General features: G+C 50.1%; 1 protein-coding gene across 1 annotated transcript in view; it reads right to left on the bottom strand.

The window, feature by feature from the left end:
- Positions 1-18,576, bottom strand: part of ABR (ABR activator of RhoGEF and GTPase) — a 116,700-nt gene extending 98,124 nt beyond the window's left edge. Inside the window, exon 1 of the mRNA XM_048519394.1 lies at positions 18,350-18,576. The gene's annotated coding sequence lies outside the window, so the exon portion shown is untranslated. The remainder of the gene's footprint in view (positions 1-18,349) is intronic.
- Between the last annotated feature and the right edge of the window lie 3,848 nt (positions 18,577-22,424).

Raw genomic sequence — 22,424 nt, forward strand, 5'->3', positions numbered from 1 at the left:
TCACCTGCAAGCACATGCAGAATAATTCTCTCAGACAGCTGCAGTTGGAAGTTTTTCAATCAAGAGGCACACCCGGCGGGGAGGTTTTATCGCCATCTTTTATAGTTAAAGTTCCGTTAATATTTATTACTGCGGTTTTACATAGTTTTCCATTGAAATAATTTGAATGTTTTAAAGTTTTTAGGTTGTACGCCGCCCTGTGCCATTTGGGGGAGAGCAGCTTAAAAATCAAACACACACACAGGGGAGGTTACCGATCTGGAAGTGTTTATTCCTTCAAGTAAATCTTTTTGAGTCTTAGGAGGGAAGGAGCAACTTGAACTCAGCAAGGAAAAAGTACCCTTGCTATCTGACGTTTGGGAAGCTAGAGACCCTCTGTCCCGAGCCCACCTCAGAGGAGCAAACGCAGGCACCAAGGAAAGGGAAAAGCCCCGTTTAAGATGTCACAACAAATTGGAGCTGGATCCTCAACTAGGGAGTCGTCAACTGCAGCTCCGCATGAGCTGTGGTCTGAACGCAGTCGTGCGTTTCCTTTTCCTTCACGAGGACACAAAATTGACGGTTCTTTGAACAAGCAACAGTTGAGCATTCAGTTTCTGCAGTTCAGGGGCTAGGAGGAAAATTCCCTTGTTGCTTTGCCAAGATTTGCAGGGCTAGAGCCTGGCTCAGGCTGGGGCCTCCGCGAGCCGAGCCAAGCCAAGCCAGGCGGTTTGTGCCAGAGCGCTGCCCACGATCTCCTCTGGGGCCCTGTTCTCCGTGGATCCTGGCAACGAAGCCCTGGGGATGGGCTCACCTCACCTTATCAGCAAAGGCAAACAAGCAGTTGTATCTTGGGCGTGTCGTGCTGTTTACTCAGCCAGTGTTTGAGCTGGCTGTGGCCAATCTGGGCCAAACTCCAGGGACAAGGAGCTGTGCTTTCTGGGTGTTAGAAGTAGTAATGTCTAGCTGCTCTAGCATGTAAAAGAACTGAGCGGAAGACTCAGCAGAGGGCTAGCAAGTAGTCACCTCAGGGGTGTACCGCCTATAAGCAGTGGTGGCGAACCTTTGGCACTCCAGATGTTATGGACTGCAATTCCCATCAGCCCCTGCCAGCACGGCCAATTGACCATGATGGAAGGGGCTGATGGGAATTGTAGTCCATAACATCTGGAGCGCCAAAGGTTCGCCACCACGGGCCTATAGGGACATGGGGTAACCCATGTCCCTAGGCAGATGCTTTCAGTCATGTGGGGGGGGGTGCTACATGCTGATGGGAATTGTAGTCCATGAACTACACCACCACGCCAGGAATCCCTTGGTCCGACCTGGCCCTGCCTGACCCTGCCAGGCTGCTTGGGACCGCTGCCACCGGATCAGCCACCAGCTAAGGTAAGTGGGGCATGGGGGGGCGCCCAGTGGACGGATCCAAAAATTTTAGTAACAGGTTCCCATGGTTCAAACAGGTTCAAACAGAGGCGTAGCGCCAATGGGGCTGGGCAGGGCACGACAGGGGCGTGGCCGGGCATTCCGGGGGCGGGGCATTATTAATTTCTCTGTTACTGTAAAAAACTCTTACTGTAAAAAAAGTTCCTAATTTCCAGCTGGTATCTGTCTGTCCATAATTTAAACTCATTATAGCAAGTCCTATCGTCTACTGCCAACAGAAACAACCTCTAATTGGCTGCCTGTCAAATACTTAATACTTTCAAATACTTAATTTTGTTTCTAGAAATCAAAAGAAGGATACTTTCCTAAACCAGGAACTTTATCATATTTCTAAAACATGTTTTTAAAACAGCCCAACAGGGGGAATTATCCCATTTTCTACCTTCGCTAACCAGCCACATAGGAAACAACAGGACTTTATGATTTTGGGACCTAATGGAATTTCTAACGGAAAAGCAGACCCAATTAGTAACCCCCTCTCGGCACACTCAAATAATTAGTAACCCACTCTCAGGAACTGGTGAGAACCTGCTGGATCCCACCTCTGGGGGTGCCCGTACCAGGTGCTGACCCCAGGCGCCATTCTCTATAGCTAGCAGGAAGGAAAAAGAGGGAGCTTGGATTTATCTCCCATCTTCCTCTCCTGTAAGGATTCTCAGAGCGGCTTACAAACTCCTGCCTGCCTTTCCTCTCCCCACAACGGACGCCTTCAGATAGGTGGGGCTGAGAGAGTTCTGAGAGAACCGTGACGGGCCCAAGGCCACCCAGCAGGCTTCAAGTAGAAGCTGGGAAACAAATCCCGTTCACCGGATTAGAATCTGCCGCTCATGTGGAGGAACGGGAAATCAAACCCAGTCGTTCAGATCAGAGTCTGCTGCTCTGAACCATTATAATATGGTGGCGGCAGCATGCTGTCTGATAGCACCACACCGCCTTTCCCTCTTTCCTATCCTAAATGTAGTCCTCTAATAAACATATATCTTTTACCCTTTTCATTCGTGTGTTCGTGTCAGGCCAGGCCAGGGGGAAGGGCGGCCTGCTGCCTTTGCCCCTGTGCTGGCGGGTTGCTTCTGGGTGAGGGGTGGGGGAGAGGGTGGGGGGGAAGCAGGAATGCTTTTTCCGGGTCAGCAGGGAGACCGCCTGCTGCCGTTTTGTCCTGCCACAGGCGAAACACTCCTGGGTCAGGTGTTGGGAGGCTGGGGAAAAGCAGGAGAGCTTTTGTGCAGCCAGCGCAGAGGGGGATTTGCCATGGTGGTGGGGAGAGCGTGTGGGGGAAGCCGGAGGGCTTTTGGCAGACCAGGGACAGGGCATGCGGGAAGCGAGAGGGCAGAGTGAATGGGGAGGGGGAGGCCATTAGCAGGCCTGGTTGGACTTTCCAGGTCGAGCAGGCGGCCTCTCCGTTTTGAGTGTGAGGACAAACCCTCAGCCAACGGGTGCGCAGGACAGTCTCCTGTGCGCCCATTGGTTGAAAGTTTGTCGTCGAGTCAATTTGAATGTTAGTGAATTATATAGGGTAAGATATACGGCAGTGGTGGCGAACCTATGGCACGGGTGCCAGAGGTGGCACTCAGAGCCCTCTCTGTGGGCACGGACAGAGTTGCCCCCCCCACACACACACACATCTAGGCTGGTCTGGGTCGCTGGGCTCGATTATTAGAATTAAACCTAGTTTTGGGGAAGCAGTGTAGGTAACACTGTTAAGTGCTGTTAAACCCAACTGATTTTCATGCGAAGAAGTAAAGCATGATCCTTTAGCTGGGAGTAAGCTCAGTTGCTGGCAATGGGGCTTGCTTCTGAGTAAACCCTCCTAGGGTCGTGATTCACCCGTTGGAAGAGTTGCATGGTTGCTTCAAAGCAAAGCCACCAACTACTACCAAGCTTACTCCCGAGTAACGCACGCCTCGAAGCCAACCATTTTTTCTAAACTAAAACTTCAGATTAACCTCGGGTTAAATTGTCATGTTGGCACTTTGCGATAAATAAATGGGTTTTGGGTTGCAATTTGGGCACTCGGTCTTGAAAAGGTTCACCATCACTGATATAGAGCATATGTAAAAACAAGTAGGTGGTGATGGCCACTAACCTGGATAGCTTTGAAAAGGGCTTGGACAGATTTATGGAGGAGAAGTCGATCTATGGCTACCAATCTTGATCCTCCTTGATCTGAGGTTGCAGATGCCTGAGCAGACCAGGTGCTCGGGAGCAGCAGCAGCAGCAGAAGGCCCTTACTTTCACATCCTGCATGTGAGCTCCCAAAGGCACCTGGTGGGCCACTGCGAGTAGCAGAGTGCTGGACTAGATGGATTCTGGTCTGATCCAGCAGGCTAGTTCTTATGTTCTTAAGTATGCATTATTCTTCAATACATACATAATAAATGACCACATATATGCCAGATTAAATATTTACATTATATAATACTTACAGCAGAGTTCCCAGGCATAATAATACAATTCTATCGTTAGTCAATTTAGTCATATTGAAGTACTCTCTCATTTTGTCTTTCCAATTTTCTTGATTGGGAAATTTCTCCATTTTCCAGCTGCCGTTGTTGCTGCGGTTAATAAATGCGGGAATAGTTATTGTTGTTTTGTTGGTAGGTTTTTTGGAAGAATGCCCAACAATGTAGTTTTTGGGTTCTTTTGAAATTTACTTACATTTTTTTTTTGGCATTTCTATATGAATAGTTATCCAGATTTATTTTGCATTTTACAGGTCCGCCACATATGGAAGAACGCTACAACTTTTTACTGACATTTCCAACATGTTCCCTTATATTTTTTGTCCATTTTCCTAATATCTTCCGGGGTTATGTACCATCTGTAAAACATTTCGTACCAATTTTCTTTCAATAAACGGCATGTAGTAAATGATTCGCCTTGTGAAAAAGTCAATTATGATTCCCATTGTTGAAAAGCAATCTCCTCTTGAAATTTTTGCACCCACTTTAACATGCCATTTTTGACTTGTTTTGTTTCAGAGGCACATTTGAGTAGTAACTTATAAATTCTTCCCATTAAATGTTGTTTCTGCTGATGAATTTTTTTTTCAAATTCTGACATTTCTCTTAAAACACCTCCAGCTATCTTTAAACTTCTTAATCTTGATGCTACTTGAAAGTATGCCATCTGTTGGCTATTTTTCCCTTCTTCAATTTCTTGCCAAGGTTTGATTTTTCCTTGATTATTCATCGTGTCATATTTTATAGTATCATTATTCTTTTGGGCAGTCACATCGTAGAAGGCGTAAACGCTACAGCAGTGGTGGGATCCAAAAATTTTAGTAACAGGTTCCCATGGTGGTGGGATTCAAACTGTGGCGTAATGCCAATGGGGCTGGGCGGGGCATGACGGGGGCGTGGCCGGGCATTCCGGGAGCGGGGCATTCCTGGGCGGGGCTGTGGCAAGGACGCAGCCGCTGCACCGGTCCTTGGGTGGGAAACGAATGCACGCAGGCGCAGGCTGCCACGCACGCCGGTGCACTTCCTGCTAGACTGCTTCAAGTTCTGCGCGCTACTGCTGAGAGGAGGGGCGTAACTAAGGCAAAGATCACGTGGCAAAATCACCAATTAGTAACCCCCTCTCGGCACACACAAATAATTAGTAACCTACTCTCGGGAACCTGTGAGAACCTGCTGGATCCCACCTCTGCACTACAGCACAGTGGCTCTCTTTCAAAACATTATTAAAACATAATTGCATTAATTAAAATCACACTGGACATAAGACTACCGACAACTCTGTAGGCCTCAGGGTTATAAAACACCTGCCTTGCTTTTCCTGGGATTGGGGGGAAATTGTACACAGGGCTCTCCTGCCCATTCTCTCAGCTTCAAACGTTCTAACAAAGAAGCCAGATCAGCATGAAGGTGTTTGCGGGGAAAGGGGGTGAAGTAATCGCTCCCAGGGTTCATGCAATCAGCAAAGCAGGTGCTCGAAGCAGACCTTTGGCTTCCCTGTTTTGCTTTGTGCAACTTTTCCCCCACTCACACAATCTCCCTGAGGCAAGAACACCTCACCTGGCACCACCATGTGGTGAAAGACCGATACAAACACAGACTGAATGAAACAGCCAGACATCAATGGGAAGCCCATAGGCCCGTGGTGGCGAACCTTTGGCACTCCAGATGTTATGGACTACAATTCCCATCAGCCCCAGCCAGCATGGCCAATTGGCAGGGGCTGATGGTAATTGCAGTCCATAACATCTGGAGTGCCGAAGGTTCGCCACCACTGCACATAGGCTGAGTAAGGAGGTCAGCCCCCCCCCCCCCCCAATTTCTCACTAGTTTCCTATTCAGGCCAGCCTGCCTCTTTCAGCGTTCAGTTTTGCATATTCAACCATAAGCGTGTCAAACTTTTTTTTTGGGGGGGGGGTACACAAGACTCGACTCTGCAAACAGCCACTGTGGCTTTTGAGGCAACCCCAAATCTCAAATGCTATCGTAAGAACATAAGAAAGAGCCTGCTGGATCAGACCAGAGTCCATCTAGTCCAGAACTCTACTACTCGCAGTGGCCCACCAGGTGCAGTGGTGGGATCCAAAAATTTTAGAAACAGGTTCCCATGGTGGTGGGATTCAAACTGTGGCGTAGCGCCAATGGGACTGGGCGGGGCACGATGGGGGTGTGGCCAGGCATTCTGGGGGTGGGGCATTCCAGGGGCGGGGCTGTGGCAAGGACGCAGCCGCTGCGCCGGTCCTTGGGCGGGAAACAAATGCACGCAGGCACAGGCTGCCACGCACGCCGGTGCACCTCCTGCTAGACCACTTCAAGTTCTGTGCGCTACTGCTGAGAGGAGGGCGTAACTAAGACAAGAATCACGTGGCAAAATCACCAGTTAGTAACCCCCTCTCGGCACACACAAATAATTAGTAACCTTCTCTCGGGAACCTGTGAGGACCTGCTGGATCCCACCTCTGACCAGGTGCCTTTGGGAGCTCACGTGCAGGATGTGAAAGCAATGGCCTTCTACTACTGCTGCTGCTTCTCCTGGTCTGCTGCTAAGGCATTTGCAATCTCAAGATTGGGAGCCATAGATCGACTTCTCCTCCGTAAATCTGTTCAAGCCACCTCCTGTGGCAGCATATTCCAAACGCCAATCATACGTTGCGTGAAGAAATCAAAATGCCTTTTATCTGTTTGCCTTCTGCAGTCAAAGCGATAAGAAAGCTGCCCGGGCCCACCCTTTCAGCTTCACCACCGGTCGAAATCCCTCTGTCTCCCCTTGCATTCAACTTAACAAATACTGACTAATTAGATTGTCGTTTCCCAACTACACACCTGCCGACCCCAGCTCAGCCCCAAAGATCGATCAAGCCCATTCGACCTACCAAATTCACAGACCACAGAGAGAACAGAGGCCTCTGGGCATGGGCAGAGGGCTCTTGCTCGTGATGAAAAGGAGTGAGCAAACCAGGCTTAACCGTACAGAATCCTTAGAGATGCAGGATGCGCACAGTGGGAGCACATACATACCAGTGGGGTGGGGATCCCGGGAAACAAAATAATTGTCCAAGCCGACAGTAATGTCTGGATTTTGTAACTTTTGTCAGAGCACAGGACCGACTAAATCAGTTCTATTCGTTGGGGAGGTTCCTGCGCACAGGAGGATGGGCCCTGAATTTTGGCAAAACTTGGGGTGTAGAATTTGGACTGACGTTTGCGCCTCCAATCTATTAAGGTGCATCTGCAATCTTTTGGCTGCCACTGCTGCTTCTGGAAAAGAACAGAAGACCCCCCACCCCCATCCCTGGAAATCTGGCCTCACCTGCTCTTTTTTGTTGTCTCTGGTCCAGTTTACAAGTAGAGTTTCACAATCTGCACTCAACACAAAGCTACGCCCTATCTAAGCCAACAAACCTGATTAAGGGCATTGGCGATTATCTCACTTTGTCCTAAACTCAATCACTCCCTTCACACTTATTGCCACACTTCACATGGATGAGAGAAATCCATAGGTTGCCTTATAAATTAGAAGAAGAAGAAGAAGAAGAAGGAGGAGGAGGAGGAGGAGGAGGAGGAGGAGGAGTAGTTTGGAATTATATCCCCCCTTTCTCTCCTGCAGGAGACTCAAAGGGGCTTACAATCTCCTTGCCCTTCCCCCCTCACAACAAACACCTCACAACAAACACACACTCTCAGGTGGCCCTGAGAGATCTCCGAGAAGCTGTGACTAGCCCAAGGTCACCCAGCTGGCGTTTGTGGGAGTGTACAGGCTAATCTGAATTCCCCAGATAAGCCTCCACAGCTCAGGCGGCAGAGCAGAGAATCAAACCCGGTTCCTCCAGATTAGATACACGAGCTCTTAACCTCCTACGCCACTGCTGCTCTTAGCATCCCTTTCACACATTATGGGAGCAAAGAGAGTAACAGCGCCACAGTATTTGTATCCCATTCACGATTGCCATCCAAGAGCTCTCTCCTCTTGAGATGGATTGCTGTTATTCAGAATTTTTGCAATGCAGGGCGTGATCATCAAGCGTGCGAGGAATTTCACCACACTGCTGCCAGCAATTCCTGAACTTTGTTTATGAGCACGGTGCTCATTTTAATGTTATATACCCTGCCTGTAATCATGCGGCACACAAGACAGGCAGAAGAGTTACCATTATCAGCCTTACAGACTGCTAGCCGTTAAAAATGAACTCACTACAAACAGTGGACTCCCCAGAGAAAGGGGGAAATCACAATTTTAAAAAATCTAACTAACCAAGGATTTTAACCAAGCAAAAGCAGATGACCTAGGTACATAAAGAATATCCAGGGGCAAGGAGTTCCACAGGCAACCAGTTGCTGCAAAGAAAGCCTAGCCGCTGCTCACCTTGTCTCTGAGGGAATGTAATTTATTTCACTGAAGGTTACATATACAACACTTTATTCAACAAGACACAAGGTGATTCAAACTGAAACACAATTAAAATCAACAAGCTACTGTCCCAAACAAAACTGCCCAGAGAATTAATGTCAGTCCCAGGTTTGTCTAAAAACCTCATCACTGGGATTTTAATACAGAAGAGGACATCCCACAATGTTGACGCTACTAAGGAGAAGGCCCAAGCCTGGGCTGCAGTTGCTTTCAGACCTCCATGGGATAGCCTTCTGCAAGAGCTGCAGTTCAATAAAGGAAGAGAGAGTTCTCTCAGCTTGTGGGCAGAAGGCCTTCGAAACCTTTAAAGGTCAGCACTAATGCTTTACAATGAACATAGGAACAAATCAGCCAGCGGAGGAGGGCAGTGGTAGTCCCAGGCGGCGAAGGGGGGAACGCAGGTGGGGGTGCCTCTCCGTGCAATTTTGCGGGGGGGGGGGGCATGTTGGTGCCTGGGGTCAGTTCAACCCACCCCCCCTCATACCTCTGGCAGATACGCCACTGATCAGAACAGCCTGCTGGATCCAACCCTGGAGCATCTAGTCTTGTTTTGCTCAGTAGGCAACTGGATGTCCCAGCAGAGATACAGAATTAAACCCTCCTGCTGCTGTTTTCACCCAGCAACTGCCATTCAGAGGTGCGCTGTCTCTGACCTTGGAGGTTCCATTTAGCTACGCTGCTAACAGCTCTTGGCAGACCAAACCTCCAAACCCTTATGAAGCCACCAAGGTTACTCTGACATCCTGTGGCAGTAAGTTCCACACGTGAATTATATGAAATAGTCATCTACTTTGACTGTTCTGTCCAGCAGCCTCATTGGATGCTCCCAACTTCTGGCACTGGAGCAGGAGTGGAGGAAAAATCAAGGTCTCAATGGGTAATCTCATTTCAGGAGCAGGTTCAGACAGTAGAAAGTGGGCCTGGAGATAACTCCGTGTCCCAGACAGCTTTAAAGATCGCAACTAGCACTTTGAACGGTACTCAAAAGTACATGGGCATGTAACCCAGAGTCCACTATGGGAGCTAAAGAGTTGGGATATTCCCATATAAAGAAGAAAAGATGCAATTCTCCAAGATTTGTTGGAGAGCCACAAGCTGCAGGTAGTTCACCTCTGAAGGACTCCCAACATTGTTATGTACTATATATTTATATTCCAGGCATGAGAATATTTGTATTTGTTTGGTGAAAAGGAGGGTTGTGTTTATATTGGTGCCTAACAGTTTGCATTTTGATTTTCTGTTATGAATGTTGCAAATGGATGTTATATGAATTCTCCCAGATTTGTTGGAGAGCCTGAAGCTGTAGGTAGTCTACCTCCGAAGAACTCTCAAGTTTGGTATGAACTATATTTTGATATTCTAGGACTATGTTGGAGCCCTTGACGAGAAGAACAGGCAGCTCAGCAAAGGCAAAACAAAGCCGGAAAGTCCATCCATCTCTATGGGACCCAGCTTGACAAAAGTTAGAAAGGGTTTGAGACTCTCCTATCTGTTTGAGAACGACAGGCCAGAACCATTATATGTTAATTATTGTTTTCTATATTTGATTGACTGTTCTGTAAGTTATTTCTTATGAAAGAAAAAAAGAACAAGTTGGAAAATCGTTCGCTGTAATTTTTTGTAAGTGTTGAGAGTCACAAGGTGGGATCACGCTGTCAAAAAGGGAACTCTTTTCACTTCAGTTGAGAATAATATCTCTCTTGGAATTAATCTGGGCTACAGGTAGCCCTATCCAATCATCTTGTTATGGGATTTTGTACTAACTGACACATCAGAACAAGAATCTTCAAGACAGCACAAGATGGGAAACATTAAAAAAAATTATATCTAGCCGTGACCAAAGCTTGGACAATTTGGCAAATTCCAGGAAGGGTCACAGCTACTGGGCTGACCAAAGTTGGACTAAGACTAAGACAGTGGTGGCGAACCTATGGCACGGGTGCCAGAGGTGGCACTCAGAGCCCTCTTTGTGGGCACGTGCAAACAGAGTGCCCCCTCCACACATCTAGGCTGGCCTGGGCCGCTGGGCTCGATGATTAGCATTAAACTTAAGACCAAGTTTTGGGGAAGCAGTGTAGGTAACCCTGTTAAGCGCTGTTAAACCCCACTGACTTTCATGCGAAGAACTAAAGTGTGATCCTTTACCTGGGAGTAAGCTCGGTTGCTGGCAATGGGGCTTGCTTCTGAGTAAACCCTCCTAAGGTCGTGATTCACCCGTTGGAAGAGATGCACGGTTGCTTCAAAGCAAAGCCACCGACTACCACAAGCTTACTCCCGAGTAACGCATGCCTCGGAGCCAACCGTTTTTTCTAAACTAAAACCTCAGTGTTCAGGTTAAATTGCCGTGTTGGCACTTTGCGATAAATACGCAGGTTTGGGGTTGCAATTTGGGCACTCGGTCTCAAAAAGGTTCGGCATCACTGGACTAAGATATACAAGCCACAGAAGAGACTGGAATTTCTTTCCATGAGTTCAGCTACAAATGCAAAGGAGCTGAAAACATTTCCAGCAGAGGTTGACCCTTCCTTCCTGGGCTGACCTCCACATCATTCATGCATCGGGATTATCTGGGGCAAACTTCACTTTACCCAAACGAATCAGTGTGCAACGACAAAGTGCAGGAAGGGATGACCACGTTGCACACCAGAACAATGATATAATATAAATCACATTTCTATAAACTTCTTCTGTATTTTTCTAAGTGAACTACCACCAATGTTCCTATAAACCATTAAACATATCATGTCACAATATTATCTTCATTCATACATATGAGGGATATTACTTCGTGTTGATGTGTTTGGGGCTGTGCAGGGATGGGTGGAGGAAGGGGAAAGTGAGGATGGGGTATGAGTCTGAAATTGTGTGCATCGAGGAATGCTGCTGTAAATTTCGTTGTGCGTGCACAATGACAATAAAATGCTTATGCTTACCACTCTACATTTTTCTTCACAGAAAAGAATCAGTCCTTGTGGTACACGCATCCGCGCTGATCAGGCTTACAGGAATATTGTTTGTAGGAATATTGGTGGTAGTTCACTTTGAAAAATACAGAAGAAGTTGATAGAAATGTGATTTATATTATATCATTGTTTGTTCTGGTGTGCAACGTGGTCATCCTTTTCTGCAAACTTCACTTTACCAGCTGCCACTGAGCCCACTGCTACCGTCAAAGTCTGCTTTATAATTAACTTCTAATTGGACTCTGCTGAAAAGGGAAAAAGGAGGGTTGAGTGTCTCGTCAGCTGATGGCAACTCATTCCACATTTCCAGCAATACTGTATTCTTTCAGAAGCACATGATGAACAATTGGTCATTATTCCAAAACAAAGAACTTTTAAAATTATTCTGCTTCAGACGCTTAAAGGATGCTCCGGACAACTAGATGCTTGCTCGATTCCCAGAAAACTACAGCCGAGATTCTCCAAAGGCTGATTCCTGCCCCCAGTTTCAAGACCTACATTTGCAATTGCAGAGGAACAGTTAGTCATCTTTGTGTCTCAAAGATCTGCACGAAGATTGAAAACAGAAATAAGAGGCAGCACAAGCGATCGCCACAGAGGTCTTTTTATCAAACTTCAACCACAGAAAATGACATCTGCAGCAAAGGAGGCTCACAGCATTTCCCGAACAGCACAGACACCAAGTTTGAGAGGGGAAAATCTTCTCTGTGGCATATATGTTTATAGAGGTGTGTGTGTGTGTGTTGACGAGAAATCAAAATGTGCCACACAGCTCCAGTCTATCACCCAGTTCTCAAACCTCCAATATATAACTCTTCCAAACCTGCACGACCCTCCCAAATTGTACAAGCTAAAAACTGCAGAGGAATTAATTGGCACTGCATTGTCCTGACAATCAGAGCTACATGCCCCCCAAAGCAACTCTACATGTCAGACGTTAGTCAGAAAGGGGGGGAGGAACAGTGCTGAAGTGTCTAGGGAAAGTGTCAAAAACATTTGTTGGGGCCAATCATGCAATATTGTCAGACAGTACCTCCATTGCCTGTCCCCAAAGCAAGAGAGAGGTGTCTCTGAGCAGTTTCTGTGGCAAAAGGCCATTTTGCCGGGGGGGGGGGGGGCTTCCTCTCATCACCAACACCCACCCTGCCATTAGGAAAAGCAGTTTCCTGCCAAACTAGCTGCTGCCCAGATTTTTCAGGATACGTGGAAGAAATTCAAACCTACTCTTCTTGACCTGAACTGGAGCAGTGCTGCCAAGATGTCTTTTAGCTAATTGGAACAAGTCACGTGGACACGGCCAGCAGGTCACAGGTTTCAAAGAGGCCTCTCTCTCTCTCTCTCTCTCTCTCTCTCTCTCTCTCTCTCTCACTCACTCTCACTCACTCTCTCTCTCTCTCTCTCTCTCACACACACACACACAAGTCCAGAGTATACTACAGTGATGGTGAACCTTTTCGAGACCGAGTGCCCAAATTGCAACCCAAAACCCACTTATTTATCGCAAAGTGCCAACACAGCAATTTAATCTCAATACTGAGGTTTCAGTTAAGAAAAAATGGTTGGCTCCGAGGCGTGCGTTAATCGGGAGTAAGCTTGGTGGTAGTCGGTGGCTTTGCTTTGAAGCAACCGTGCAACTCTTCCAACGGGTGAATCACGACCCTAGGAGTGTTTACTCAGAAGCAAGCCCCATTGCCAACAACCGAGCTTACTCCCAGGTAAAGGATCGTGCTTTAGTTCTTTGCATGAAAATCAGTGGGGTTTAACAGCGCTTAACAGGGTTACCTACACAGCTTCCCCAAAACTAGGTCTTAGGTTTAATGCTAATAATCGAGCCCAGCGGCCCAGGCCAGCCTAGATGTGGGGGGGGGGGGGAGGTGATTTCCTACCCACATGACGAATTCTATTTGCACGTGCCCACAGAGAGGGCTCTGAGTGCCACCTCTGGCACCCATGCCATAGGCTCGCCACCACTGGTATACTATCAGCATTGCAATAAAGCAAGTGATCTTCCATCAGAGGGTGGAAGGATGGACACAGCAGCTTGACCTCGACCAATTCAGAATTCGAACCGAGAAGCTTCCAGATTGCAAAAGGAACACGCAACGTTTGCCGATTACTCCGTGGACACCCCAAAACCGGGAGCCGGAATTCAGCATCCTCAAAATCTTAACCTTGCTTTTTTAACGAAAGAGGTACGTAGATCCTGTGGTTTTTGGAGACAGTCTTAGAAGCACGTGACCCATATGTGAGTGTCACCCAGCACAATCTAAGAAGCTGGAACAAGGAGTCCCTTATTTTCTCTAGAAGCAGCCCCACATGAAATTATGTGCCAAATAAAGCAAGAACACATGCATATACACACACCACTACCTAAAACATGCCACAAGCTTTTTATGACACCGATCACAGAGCATACCTAACCGCAGGATTTTCTCTCCACTCACTGGGCACCCCTTTCATGGGGAAGTGATGGCTCCGTAACAGATAATCTTGGATTGCCGAAGATCGCAGGTTTAGTGCCCAGCTGAAAGAGGGATGAGGCAGTAGGTGACCAGAAAGATCTCCTGGAATCTTGGAGAGCCCCTGCCAGTCAGAGGATACAACACTGATCTTGACAGAATCTGACTCAGCGTGAGGTAGCTGAATGTAATGATGCATTCAATTCGACTGTGTACCCATTGAGCTTCCCCAAACCAGTGTGTCAAAGGGAGTCATGTACCAAGCTGAGTGATACGAAGAATGACAGATTAATTTTAAGAGGCTCCAGGACTCTTGCTTATGTGCCAGTCATATTCCTGTAGCCAAAAAAACACGGCACTCCCTAGGGTAGGGAGTGTTTTAACATTCCTAGTCAATCTACCAAATCTGTTTGGAACCTGAGGTGTTGTGGGGTTTCCGGGCTGTATGGCCGTGATCCAGTAGCATTTTCTCCTGACTTTTCACCTGCACCTGGGGCTGGCATCTTCAGAAGATCCTCTGAAGATGCCAGCCACAGATGCAGGTGAAAGGTCAGGAGAAAATGCTACTGGAACACGGCCATACAGCCCGGAAATCCCACAACACCCCAGTGATTCCAGCCGTGAAAGCCTTCGACAATACATTGTTTGGAACTTGCTTCCACATTTCAGACACTAGCTTGCAAAGAGTTCCACACACGATTGGTTTCCCCTTCCTTCCACCACAGCTGCTGTATTCTTTAACAGCATGGCAGAAATTCAACAGATCTAGTCTCCACCATTCCTCCATTTTGCAAGCAAAACCTGCATTTGTTAATTTTTTTTCCGGCTTCAAGAAAAAGAGTAAAACATAGCAATTGGAAATGCTTAAACTTTAGTATCCCGTCTCCAGCATTCAAGGAGACCGTCATTTCATCTTGCCTGGTAGTGGTCATTTGGGCTACTTATCACCTAGATCTGCCTACCCCCCTACCCCCCAAATCTGGGCAAAGGGTCCCGTCAAATGTTAACCAATTGGTGATGAGATTACACCCAGTTTCACCCATTAGGCCAATAAAGTTATTCCAAAGTGGTTTGTGAAAGATATTTCACGCTTTGGTGTCATGACGTCAAGAGTAGCAAGAAAGTACTTGTCAGGGAAACAAAACAGTGGAATCTTGAAGACTAACAACACTTAACAAAGGCCTAGGGAATGGTACAAGCCCGTGGTGGTGAACCTATGGCACTCCAGGTGTTCATGGACTACAATTCCCATCAGCCCCTGCCAGCATGTAGGGTACAAGCAATAACAGGCCAAGGAATATGACAGGATCCGGAAGACAGCAGCCATGTCCTAGATCAGGGGTCTTCAAACTATGGGCCCCCAGATGTTCATGAACTACAATTCCCATCAGCCCTGCCACTTGGCCATGCTGGCAGGGGCTGATGGGAATTGTAGTCCATGAACATCTGGAGGGCCATAGTTTGAAGACCCCTGTCCTAGATGGTCCAGGAGGGCCAATCTTGCCAGATCTTGGGAGCTAAACAGGGTCAGCCCTGGCTGCTGCTCACATAGGAGACCACCAAGGAAGTCCAGGCTTGCTGCCCAGAGGGAGGCAACATCAAACCACCTCTGTTCCTTTCTTGCCTTGACAACTCTATGGCAGCGCAATAAGTTGGCTGCAACTTGATGGCCCTTCCCAGCGCCAGAGGACACCCCCCCACCACAAACCGCTTGTCTGATCAAATTTTCTGCCCCCTGAACCCATTGACGCACCACTACCCAAACTGCACCAGACAACATAAACCTTCTGACTGCAGGTTGGGTTTTTTTGTTTGGCTTTGTGTGTGTGTGTGTGTCAACAAACCAAGAAAAATCTGGGTTAAAGTTTCTTCCCACCTTGTGTTAGACAGATGCCTTCCCCATTATTGGCAATGTCTTGGGTGTGTAGTACAGCCAGCATGGTGCAATAGGTAAGGGCAGTGTACTCTAATTTGGAGAACCAGGTTTGATTCCCCACTCCTCCACACGAGCGGCAGATTCTTATCTCGTGAACTGGATTTGTTTCCCCGTTCGCGCATATGAATCTCGCTGGGTGACCTTGGGCTAGTCACAGTTCTCTCTGAACTCTCTCAGCCCCACCTACCTCACAAGGCATCTGTTGAGGGGAGAGGAACAGAAAGGAGCTTGTAAGCCAACTCAAGTCTCCTTATAGGAGAGAAAAGCGGGGTATAAATATTTAACTCCTCTTCTTTTAAGCAGGGTTGCGGCAGATACAACACAACAGATTTTTCACATCACTCAAATGTAACACAGGTGGCCTGTTCAGCCTCCAGTTCTCAAGAGCAACAAACTGTCTTGTGGCAGGGGCTGATGGGAATTGTAGTCCATGAACATCTGGAGAGCCACAGGTTACAAACCCACAGTCTATGTGAACCTGCCCTCAGGAACTGAAAGTCAAGCGCATGCACTCGTTCCATGGAAGAAGTCCGCAGGAGCATTGAGGACAGGTAACGTCCAACATCCATTTGTGGCGGTCATTCAAACATGTACTGCAGGGGTGTCCAACTCTGGCGCCCCAGATGTTCATGAACTACGATTCCCATCAGTCCCTGCCAGCATGGTCAATTGATGGGCTGATGGGAATTGTAGTCCATGAACATCTGGGGCACCAGAGTTGGACACCCCTGCAGTATGGTAAAGCCATGCTGACAGGGGGCTGATGGGAATCGTAGTCCATGAACATCTGGGGCACCAGAGTTGGACACCCCTGCAGTAATGGTAAAGCCATGCTGGCAGGGGGCTGCTGGGAATCGTAGTCCATGAACATCTGGGGCACCAGAGTTGGACACCCCTGCAGTAATGGTAAAGCCATGCTGGCAGGGGGCTGATGGGAATCGTAGTCCATGAACATCTGGGGCACCAGAGTTGGACTCCCCTGCAGTATGGTAAAGCCACACTGGCAGGGGGCTGATGGGAATCGTAGTCCGTGAACATCTGGGGCGCCAGAGTTGGACACCCCTGCAGTATGGTAAAGCCATGCTGACAGGGGGCTGATGGGAATCGTAGTCCATGAACATCTGGGGCACCAGAGTTGGACACCCCTGCAGTAATGGTAAAGCCATGCTGACAGGGGGCTGATGGGAATCGTAGTCCATGAACATCTGGGGCACCAGAGTTGGACTCCCCTGAAGTATGGTAAAGCCACACTGGCAGGGGGCTGATGGGAATCGTAGTCCATGAACATCTGGGGCACCAGAGTTGGACTCCCCTGCAGTATGGTAAAGCCACACTGGCAGGGGGCTGATGGGAATCGTAGTCCATGAACATCTGGGGCACCAGAGTTGGACTCCCCTGCAGTATGGTAAAGCCACACTGGCAGGGGGCTGATGGGAATCGTAGTCCATGAACATCTGGGGCGCCAGAGTTGGACACCCCAGATGTACAGCATTGCCCAGTGATGAACTCACACATCTCAACAAAACAAAATAAATCCAACCAACAAAATCAATCCGCTGCTATCCCAGGAAAATCACAGACTTTGATGCAGCAGATCTAGGAAAGAATCGTTCGGAAGGCGTGGGAGAACGGCGGCCCTCAAAACCCCCGGAAAGCGCACCCTCTCCCATGCCATGTGGCCCGTGCCAAGCCCCGACATTCGTAACTGGAACACAGCCCATCGCGCAAATGAAGTCTTGGGGTTTGCCAGCCTCAAAGCCTCCCCCGAGGGAAGAAGCTCAAACGGAGAGATATTTATGCAGCTGAACACGCCAAAGGAATTTAATAGACCCAAAGTCTTCAAAGCCGGAATATACAGCGCAGCGCTGGGGTTTTGTTCAGTCGCTGGGGGAGTCCTTTTCTAAGCAAGTGCCCAGTCGACCACCTCATGCTGGCACGGCGCAAAATCCTTCGGCAACAACTAGTTTGGCACTCTGGCCAGGTTACACCGCCTGGCTATGAATCCAGGCCAAAGGGCTGGATGACCTCTTCCCAACAATTTCCCACACATCTGGAATTAGGAATTGGGGGTCCAGAAACAAAGGTACAGTTTCTAAGCAGGCACTGTTTGGTTGTTGAGCTTTGAAGGTTAACAAACCAGGATTCAGTGGGGGGGAGGGGGCGGAATGGCACCTGGGGTGTGGAAAGGTATATTCAGCAACCAGGTACTGTTGTCACTCCCCTCTTATAAAAGCAGCCCCCACAAAGCTTTTCCACCTCGGGAATTCATCTGTGGAACTCTCTGCCACCAGATGTCAAGTTAGTCCTCTGGCTTTCGCCAATGGTTAGACCGATTCAGGTGCGATGGGGCCAGCTGAGCTCTGCCAGAGAAGCAAAACCTCCCTATCCAGAGGCAGTATACCTTCCAGCGCCAGTGCTGGATACTGTTGTCCCTCCTTCCTTATAAAAGGGGGATCCCACAAAGTCTTTCCACCTGGGGAACTCATTTACGGAACTCTGTGCCACCAGATGTCAAATTAGTTTTAGCCAGGTGTCAAGATAACTTTAGACCAATTCAGGCGCGAGGGAGCCGGCTGATCTCTGGTGGCGACGCCAAACCTCCCTATCCCGGGGTGCTGGCGCTCGGAGGTATACTGCCGCGGGCTAGGGAGGTTTTGCTTCGCCCCCAGAGCTCAGCCGGCTCTCTCAGAGTCCAGACCTACCTGCCGAGCAGGCATCCTCGCCGTCGGAGCTGCCGCCGCCGCTGCTGCTGGTCCCGCCACTCGGCTCCGGGTCGCTGCTGTCTCCGGGACCGCCGGGCTCTGCGGAGGGGACCTGCGGCTGCCTCCGGGCTGGCGGCGACGGGGGTGGCCGGTCCGGCGGCCTCTGGGCTCGGGGCGGGGGGACGGGGGGCCGCCGCGCCGGCCGGCACCGGGGGCCGCCTCTCGCTCGCTGGCCGGGCGGTGGGGGCGGGGGCGGGGGCGACCCTCGGGGGCGCGCGGCGGCGGCGGGGGCGGGCGCCGTGCCCAGCGCCGCCTCCAGGTAGCGCGCCTTGAGCCTCTCCTCGGCCAGGGCGCGCTGGAGCTCCTGCAGCCGCCGCCGGCACCGGCCCAGCTCCTCCTGCAGGGCGGCCGCCGAGCCCAGCCGCAGCGCCGCAGGAGCCGCCTCCCCCGGGAACTCGGCGCGCCAGTCCCGCTCGAACGCCGCCGCCGCCGCCGCCGCCTCCTCGTCCTCGTCGCCCATGACGGGCCCGCGCGCAAACTTCGCCGCCGCCGCCGCCGCCGCGCCCTGGGCGCCTTCCGCCCTCCTCCGCGCTCCTGCCGGCCGGGGCGGGCCCTCCTCCTCCTCTCCTCCTCCTCCTCGCCCAGGGCAGGGATCCGCCTCTCCGGCGGGGCAGGCGGGGCTGAGCGCGCACGGGACGCCCCGGACGGGCCGCGTGGCCGGCGCCGCCGCTCTCTCTCCGGCGCGCCACTTGGCGGGGCGCTCGGACGGGATCCGGAGCGCGGGGCCGCTCCCGGGGGGCCCCCTGCTTGCCGGGAGCTGCCCGAGCAGAAGGAGGGTCCGAAAGGGCGGGGCGGGGCTTTCTGGAGCCACGTCTGAATGGCCAGATCCGGGTTGGGAAAGTCCTGCAAACTTGAGGACTTGAAGAAGTAAGAAGAAGAGGAGGAGGAGGAGTTTGGATTTATCCCCCCCGCCCCCCCCCGTCTTTTCTCTCCTGTAAGGAGACTCAAGGTGGCCTTCAAGCTCCTTTCCCTTCCTCTCCCCATAACAGACACCTTGTGAAGCAGGTGGGTCTGAGAGAGCTCCGAAGAACTGTGACTAGCCCAAGGTCACCCAGCAGGAATGTAGGAGTGCGGAAACACATCTGGTTCACCAGATAACCCCTCAAGGGGAGGAGTTGGGAATCAACCCGGTTCTCCAGATGATATTTGGTCATTGACTATAAATAAAGTCGTCTTCTTCTTCTTCTTCTGAGAATCCACCCGCTCTTAACCAGTGCAAGGGTGCCATCCCAGAGAGGGCACCCTCCAGAACATCCCTTTCCCCCAGGAGAACTGGTCTGTGTAGTCTGGAGATCAGATGTAATTTCCGGGTTCAGGTGCAAAGGAGACAGCTGATCTCTGACAGAGAAGACAGAGATCTCTGGCTGATCTCAGGCAGTCCCAGGTCCCCCCTGCAGGCTGGCCATGGATCCATAAAGAACTGGTTTGCGTTATAAAAACATGAGGGCGGAGGAGCCGAAAGTGTTGGCAAAGTGAGAGTAAGACAGTGCACAGCTGCACAGTCTGATTCAGGTGCAGCGATATGTTTGCTAGGAGCCTGGTGGCACAGAGTGGTCAGCGGCAGTACTGCAGTCAAACCGCTGCTCGGGACCCGGGTTCGTTCCCAGCAGAAGGTTTCAGGTAGCCAGACCACCCCGTAAACCTAGCCTGCCTAGTAAACATTGTGATGTGACGTGACGGCCCCCCCAGGGGTCGGTAATAACCTGGTCCTTGCACAGGGGATGGCTTATTGCCGAACTATGTATGAGTGAGCAAAGAGTGGAGGCAGAGACTGCCTCCTACCATGTTTCCCTGAAAATAAGAGAGGGCCTTATATTAATTTTTGATCCAAAAGCTGCGTTAGGGCTTATTTTCAGGGGATGTCTTATTTTTTACACTCCTCCACATGAGCAGATCACGTGAATCTGTAACTTGGGCTTATTTTTGGGCTACTTACAGATTCACGTGATCTGCTCACGTGTGTGTGTGTGTTTGTAAAAAATAAGACAACCCCTGAAAATAAGCCCTAATGCAGCTTTTGGAGAGATCGGAGAGGTAGGGTACTGCCCTAAGAATGTCAGTCTGGAGATAGACAAGGTGAAACCTAATTGGAAGGAGTCTGGTGTCCTCACTATCCTAACTGCCTGCTTGCTGCTGCCTGTAGCTATGGTGCACCTGCAGAAAATAGCACCCAGAGCATGTACTGACATTGTGCCCACCCCTCCAAAATTGCAATTCCTGGGGAATGGTGGAAGGAAAAGGTGCCCTCAACCTCTTGCTTACCCCTCTGGCAGGCAGACGCCCCCTACGTGACACTCGCAAACGGCGCCTGCTGCATCAGCCCCTTCTGTCCCCCCACTACATACGCCACTGCCCATACGATCTTCTTCTGATCTTTGCACACTAGGTGAGATATTGCCTATTCCACCCAAGAGTGGGTCCTTCTAGTCCCACATCCTAGTTTCACAACAGTGGTCAGTCAGATGCCTCCGGCAGTTCACTGACAAGGCAGCAGCACTCTCCTCCGCCCAATAACTAGTCTTCATTGCCTCTGGACAGGAAGGTTCTGTTGGGCTAGCATGACAGCCAGCTGGGCAAGCAGCTCAGGGGAACCAGTTCTGCATTCAGGCCTTTTTACTGAGAAGCCTCTGTGCCCAATGATGTCACCTATATGAGCCAATCAACCCTCCCTGTTCAGAAGAAGAAGAGTTTGGATTTGAGTCTATAAGGAGACTCAAGGTGGCTTACCAGCTCCTTTCTCTTCCTCTCCCCACAACAAGCACCTTGTGAGGTTGGTGGGGCTGTTCTGAAGAACTGTGACTAGCCGAAGGTCACCCAGCAGGAATGTAAGGTGCGGAAACACACCTGGTTCACCAGATAAGCCTCTGCCACTCAGGTGGAGGAGTGGGGAATCAAACCCGGTTCTCCAGATCGGGATCCGCCTGCTTCCGAGCTTTTGTAAGAAACAAGAGGAGCGTTACTAGAAAGAAGAAAAGAAAGCTGCTTCAAATCGCTGAAAAAGTTATGATTTGTTTTAAAAAGCATTTGTGTCTGAGTTTGTATCAAGAGGGCAATATAATACGTAATGAGGCACGGCCTCAGGTTCCGAAACGTCACGCACTGGGCCCATTCACCTCTTCCCGACTCCTCCAAGTCTTGCCAGTCAGTTCTTTTGCTTGAATGGACATTTTTGTGGAAACAAATCAGCTAATTAAAACCAGCAAAGAAATTGATTGATGGCTTTCCGGGGGGGGCGGGGGGGGTGGACACTGTCTGGCACTATCAGCCCCTTGGAATGGGGGTGGGGCAGCGCTGATTTAGCATTGGCTCTGTTGCATGTGTACACACACACACACACATGGAGTGAAAGCAAAGGTCTCTCTTTGGACCTGGAGACAATCAGTTATTGTGGCTAGGGAGTGGGGATAAACAGCTAAGTGCTTTCCTGGATTCCCTCCCGATGCTGATGAAGCGAGATTCCACTCAGTCCGGTGCATTACGGGGGATGGCTCTCTCGGGACACCCTGCTCCCCCGACCCTCCTCCAATACTACAGTCACCAGCCCCTGGAAAGGTCAAGCAGAGAGTAGCCAGCGGGCTTGATAAAATAATAATGAGTCACGCAAAGTGACGGAGGAGGGGTCCCTCGCTCATCTCCCCGCCTGGTAAACAAACATTTGGAAAGCGCCGGAGACACTTTGGGGATATCTCGATATGCATTTTGCACACAAGCCATCTGTCGCTGCTCCCCTTGCAAGCCTGCTCCTCCTGTGAGGTTGACAACAGTGCATTGTGCGGAAGGAGGGACGTCTGAGTGGGAGAGCGAGGGTTGGCATGCGATGCTGGATGAAAGGCTGCTCAGAATGTGGCCAAAACGCCATCCCTCTATAGGAAGAGGCTGCTCAGGGAGGGAATCCGCCCAGCTCTTGCAGAAGTGGGCTCAGGCGGCATGGTAGCCCACCCTCCCTGACGCAGCCGGCGGCAGCTGCTTTGAAATCTGCCCCTGTGCCATGCCGGGCATTCTTGTGGAGACCTCT

Source organism: Sphaerodactylus townsendi, linkage group LG16, assembly GCF_021028975.2.
Source record: "Sphaerodactylus townsendi isolate TG3544 linkage group LG16, MPM_Stown_v2.3, whole genome shotgun sequence".
Taxonomy (NCBI): Eukaryota; Metazoa; Chordata; class Lepidosauria; order Squamata; family Sphaerodactylidae; genus Sphaerodactylus; species Sphaerodactylus townsendi.